This window comes from Blennius ocellaris, assembly GCF_963422515.1.
Source record: "Blennius ocellaris genome assembly, chromosome: 17".
NCBI lineage: Eukaryota > Metazoa > Chordata > Actinopteri > Blenniiformes > Blenniidae > Blennius > Blennius ocellaris.
Genome location: NC_137666.1, coordinates 23,650,102 through 23,656,513, shown reverse-complemented (window position 1 = coordinate 23,656,513; position 6,412 = coordinate 23,650,102). Strand labels below are relative to the sequence as shown.

Genomic DNA, 6,412 nt, shown 5'->3' with positions numbered 1-6,412 from the left:
TCCATTAAAACACGGCCCTTCTTTTTGCCCAGAGAGCTAACAGCAGTGCTTATCACAGCTGTTTACATACCACCCGATGCTAACACTCGCACAGCTCTCTCTCTATTGTCCGACAACATACACGCACTACAAAGGGCCCACCCTGACGGGGCACACATTGTTGCTGGTGATTTTAATCAGGCAAACTTAAAATCCGTCCTGCCTGGGTTTCATCAGCATGTAATGTGTGCCACGAGAGGGTTAAACACACTTGACCACGTCTACATAAACATTAAACATGCATACAGAGCCACACAACTCCCACACTTGGGCCAGTCAGATCACCTCTCTCTGCTCCTCACCCCTACCTACACCCCGCTGAGAAGAAGGAAACCTCGGACCAAGACCATCACTACTTGGCCAGAGGATGCTCTTCACCAGCTACAGGACTGTTTCTCTCAGACGGAGTGGAGCGTCTTTGAACACCAGGACCTGTCGGAACACACAGAGGCCGTTTTGTCCTACATTCAGTTCTGCACCGGGACTGTAACTGTGGATAAACGCATCCGGGTGTTTCCGAACCAGAAACCATGGATGACCAGCCAAGTCAAGACGCTCCTCAGAGACCGAAACACCGCCTTCAGGTCCGGAGACAGTGATGTGCACAGCGCGGCCAGAGCTGACCTGAAGAGGGGCATCAGGCAAGCAAAAAGGGACTACAGGGAGCGAATAGAGACTCACCTCTCTAACAACAACCCCAGGCAGGTGTGGCAGGGTGTTCAGCAGATCACCAACTTCAGAGGGCAGTCCAACATACCGGGTGACCCAAGCGCGGCGCTAGCCGAAGAGCTGAACGCTTTCTTTGCTCGCTTCGAGGTCCCAGCCCAGCAGTCTGCAGTCGCCCTGCCCCCCCCCACCCCAGCCAACTCCCAGTCGTCAGCCACTGACCGTGCAGGTACATGAGGTGAGACGCACCCTCAGCAGAGCCAACCCGAGGAAGGCACCCGGGCCCGACGGTGTTTCTGGGAAGGTGCTCAAGGCCTGTGCAGACCAGCTCGCGGAGGTCTTCACCAAAATCTTCAACCTCTCCCTGACGCAAGCCTCCATCCCAGCCTGCCTCAAGTCCACCACCATCATTCCGATACCAAAGAAATCTGCCACCGCCAGCCTGTCAGACTTTCGCCCGGTTGCACTTACCCCCATCATCACCAAGTGCCTGGAGCGATTTGTCCTCACCCATATCAAAGCCTGCCTCCCCCCCTCTTTGGACCCCCACCAGTTCGCCTACAGGAACAACCGCTCCACGGAGGATGCAATAGCCGTCGCTCTCCACACCGCGCTGAGCCACCTCGAACATCGGGGGAGCTACGTCAGAATGCTCTTCATAGATTACAGCTCAGCGTTTAATACCATCATCCCTGACCTGCTGGTCAGGAAGCTGTCGGACCTGGGTCTCCCCGCACTAACCTGCGCCTGGATTAAGGATTTCCTTTCCAACAGACCCCAGACCGTCAGACTCGGCCCTCACCGGTCCTCCTCCAGATCTCTGAGCACGGGCTCCCCACAGGGCTGTGTGCTGAGCCCGATGCTTTACTCACTATACACAACTGACTGCAGACCTGCGCACCCCAGCAACACCATGGTGAAGTTCGCTGACGACACTACAGTGGTGGGACTGATCCCCAACGGTGACGAGTCGGCGTACAGGGACGAGGTCCTGCAACGGTCCGCCTGATGCTCCACAAACAACCTGATCCTGAACACCGCCAAGACCAAGGAGGTCGTCCTGGACTTCGGGAGGAGTCACACGTCGGACCCACCCCCCCTTCACATCAACGGCGAGCTCGTGGAAAGGGTCCACAACTTCACTTTCCTGGGCACCGTGATCTCGGCTGACCTCTGGTGGTCTGGGAACACCTCGGCCGTCGTCAAGAAGGCCCAGCAGCGGCTGCACTTCCTGAGGGTGCTCAGGAAGAACGACATCTGCCAGAAGCTGCTGGTGACCTTCTACCGATCGACCATGGAGAGCATCCTGACCTACTGCATCCCCGTGTGGTTCTCCCACTGCACCGAGGCAGACCGTAGGAGGCTCCAGAGGGTCGTGAAGACGGCGCAGAAGATCATCGGCTGCCCCCTCCCCACACTAAAAGACATCTACACGGCACGGTGCCTCAGAAGAGCCGAGGCGATCACAGCTGACCCTACCCACCCTGCACACCACTTGTTCGAGCTGCTGCCCTCAGGACGGCGGTACCGGTCCATCAGGACCAGGACCAACAGACTGAGGGACAGTTTCTTCCCTCAAGCCATCACGGCACTGAACAGTTAGACACACTACCTCAGCCTATCTACCTCATACTGTGTGCAATATATCAAACTCCATTACTCTGTACAATAACATGTACCTTGTGCTCAACCGCACATACTTATTAGCCAAGGTACCTCAGGCAGCTACATTGTTATTTTACTTAACTTATTATCAATCGCTTCTTTAACTTTTACATTTCTGCACTATGTCCTTGGGTGTATGTGAGCGGGTCTGTGTGAGAGCTGAATGTGTGTGTGAATGTTTAGGTTATTCTGTATACATGGTGTGTCTGCTGAGATGAATGCAATGCTGAATGTGAGAATGGCTGCCGGTGTTTATTGTATGTCTACTGTGTTTTTAGCTACACCGTAATTTCGTTGTGCAATTTATTGTACAATGACAATAAAAGCAATAGAATAGAAGAATAGATGTGTGTGTGTGGGGGGGGGGGGGGGGGGGGGGGGTGGATACGAGTGTGGAAAAAAAAAAAAAAGAGAGAATGGCCACTGAACTTCAGCGAACGGCACAAGAATGGGACCCTTTGATGTGTCGTTCATTACAGTTCTCAAATATAACCGAAGGTGGAATGTCTGTTTATAAGAATCTTCTTGCCCAGAAGAAAAAAGAGCACCAACAACTACCCATGACTATGTTCTTCTCTGGGAAAAAGACACCACAGCCTTCAGTAGAAGGACGGACGAAGAGGAACTGAAATATGTCTGAGTCACAATGTGTCCAACCTCGTATTAATTATTAAAATGATTATTTTACAGTATTTCTAAAAGCTATCATAGTTATTTGTAAGAAAACATTTATATTTAACATTTTTAAACAAATTCTTGGGCCTGAAAACAGGTTTTGATCTTTGGTTTCATTCTATAGTACAGTATTGTATTGTATAATAATTGCAAAAAATAAAGCTGACTATTTCACAGATTTCGCCTATCGCGGGTTCTTTTTGGAACGTAACTCCCGCGATAAACGAGGGTTCACTTTTTATTATAAATGTTACAATTTAAGCTTTATATACTGTATATAGTGTTTTTATATATAAAACATTGAATCTAAATTCTGAGGCTGCTCTATAAATAGTTTTCAAATAAACAATAAATAAAGCAACTTCTGATCAATCCAAATCAATTTCAGACTTAAAATAATGTACCGATTTAAGCGCCACCCAGTTGCAATGTGGCCACGCCCACTTTCGGTTTATGCCGTATGCAGTACACATTCTGCTCAAAAGGCTGAAGCAAGAAGCTTCTGAGCTCCGCCCCCAAACTCAGAGCAACAAGAAGTCCATTCCACTCTAGAATAGAAGGAACAAAGCGTCAACAACAACAAAACATCAACAAAAAAGAACCTCACACATTTCAAACGACCATATCAACACGGACCAAACTTACAACACACACACACACACACACACATATACGTTGATCCTACTTCTTCAATGCATTTCTTCTTCTCTGTGTGTTTCAAAAGTCTTTTGTTTGTATTTATATTTGACCAGGTTGATGTTTGGACGTCGTTTCAACTCCGTCTACAATTTGTTCCACAATTGTTCACCATGAACTGTCGGGATAAAACTTTTCATAGTTCTACTGTTTCTGAGTCCTAAAGTTTAATTCCTCACGTGATTCAGAACGACCAGTACGATCTGGAACCTTCTTTGTATTTGTCTTGGTAACAATCTGTAACCTGCTTTATACAACATCTGTACTTTATAGAACATCTGTACTGCTTGGAACTCAACAATGTCATTAAATTTCATGATGTTTGATTTGAAAAATAATGACTTTGTGTTCTTCTCTGCACATGTGCGGTTTCATTACAAGATCAAGCAACAGCGCCCTCCCATGGCCCAGCATATGAACTACACCGTTGTCCCTGCGTCCGCTGCTGCAGAGTAAAAACACTCCTTTTTTTTTTTAACGGATTAGGTTTCGTCACGTGAGACGTTGTCGTGTAAACCGGCTCTAAGGCTCACAGTCGCTGTTCTCCTGATTCAAACACAATAGTGGGAGTACCTTCTGATCCGGGCAAGTGTGTGTGTGTGTGTGTGTGTGTGTGTGTGTGTGTGTGTGTGTGTGTGTGTGTGTGTGTGTGTGTGTGTGTGTGTGTGTGTGTGTGTGTGTGTGTGTGTGTGTGTGTGTGTGTGTGTGTGTGTGTGTGTGTGTCAATAATTAAAGGCCTGATCTGATACTCCTCACACCGTTTTTTTTTCCTGTTGTGGGATCAATGTGCTAAGCCTTGACAACATTTGTGTGTTTAGACCCTCATAGTTGGATATATCACTCAGCATAATAGGATAAAGTGTGATTATCCTCATTTAATTGCAAGAGGTCAGATGCTTAGAAAGGAGTCGTGGACTGCGGAGGACGGCTTGTTTGCTGCATTAACCAAACACCTGTAATCACCACACACTTCCAAAGGCAAACGCAACATTGCCTGAAAATGAAAATGAAGCAGCCTGCAGGGCAGGGGAGATTTTTAGGGACTTTTATTTTGGCCATTTGGCTTCCGGAAAAAAAAAAAAACTTCCTTCACTTTTCAATGAATCAATTCAATCTAATCGAACCTAATTCTGGTTTGAAGGATCTGTCCATGCAGGCTGGAGATGTTTGGTAGAATTGTCTGCAGCTCTTTGCAGAAGAGATTTGAGAGGAATCTGTGTGCAGGAAATTGAACATTCATTCTTTCCTTCAAGCCAATCACAGGGAAATAGACACTGCATCATGTTTTTGGAAAAACCAAATCACAAGCAGCAACAACAGAATCCAAATATTTAGTTAGAAATAAAAACACTAAAAGTAGACCAAAGTATTTTATTGAATGAAAAAGGAATATTTACAGGAGACACGGGCACGAGGCTGAGAAAAAGTCAGTCAGTGAGCTCTCAGTATGGAAACATCAGTGTCGGCTCCCTGGATTCAATCCTTTTAAAAACCGAACTTCACAACATTACTGAGGAGAAAAGTGACTCGTCTCAACATCCTGACTGGAGGAGAACTACAACTAACCTGAGGGGTTTATCAAACCAAAATAAATACACAAACAAACAAACATGTTCTAAACTTAAACAATACTGAAAAGCGTTTTGTTCGTGTAGTAGCAGCTTTAGAAACAGGAACGAATCTACACATTAATAACTAAAGTGGACTTCTGCAGCCCCTCTCGGTACCGGGCCAGCCAGTCTCTGAGCTCGCTGATCCGGTACCCCTGCGGTCCCCGGCCCCCCTGGTAGACCACCACCCCGTCCTGCAGGACGTACAGCCGGTCGAAATAAGCTCCGTACGCGGCGTTGGAGGAGTTCTCCATGCTGTCCGCCACGACGACGCAGCCGGGCGCCTCCAGGCGCATCAGCTGCGCTGCGCCCAGCCGCTCCTCCAGACGCCGGTGCGTCGCGATCTGGTGCGGCGCGTCCGAGCTCCTCCAGCCGTCCGACGGGTGCGCCTCCTCGATGTACACCAGCACGGAGTCCGCGATGTCCGCGTTGCGCTGCACCACCGCCTGGAACGCCTTCAGGCGCGCCATGAACGGCGGTCAGGTGCAGCTGCCGAAGTTGAGGATGAGCGGTCTCTTATCTTTGGCGAAATCCAGGATCCGCGCGCGCCGCCGGTCCTGCAGCTGCACGACCTCGGTGTTCGGAGCTCCGCGGCCGAGACGCGCCTCTTTCAGGAAGTCCAGCTTGTGGCCGTGCCAGACGGCCTTGAGGGACTCCAGGCTCAGGAGCCGGTTGGACTCTGATATGCAGAGAGGAGGATCAATGGTTTCTCCCTCCGGCTCCTTCATCTGGAATAAAATCCGGTTTCTGATGCAGATAAAGTCCAGCAGCCAGAACATGAGCGCGGCCAGCAGGAACCGCGGCAACAGCACCAAACACACCAGTGCGTCTTTTACAGCTTTCACAGTATTCATTGTCACTTGTGAGAAATGGGGTTTTGGTCCTGTTGTGTCACGGCGATGCGGGTGAAGTTGGTTTTCTTGCAACTTCCCCTCTTTTTATAGCAGCGGCAGATTTGAATGGAGCACACCCCGCCTCCAGACGGGCCGAGGCCTCACATGGCAGGGATTACCTTCTCAGGCTGATTCCGGGCCAGCAGCAGGGTGCAGGGTGGTTTGTTT

At 49.1% G+C, this 6,412-nt stretch overlaps 1 pseudogene across 1 annotated transcript; it reads right to left on the bottom strand.

Annotated features, from left to right (window-relative positions):
- Nucleotides 1-5,422: 5,422 nt before the first annotated feature.
- LOC308142130 (thyroxine 5-deiodinase-like) lies at nucleotides 5,423-6,205 on the bottom strand (annotated as a pseudogene). The gene has a single exon. The product of its transcript is annotated as a thyroxine 5-deiodinase-like (transcript).
- Between the last annotated feature and the right edge of the window lie 207 nt (nucleotides 6,206-6,412).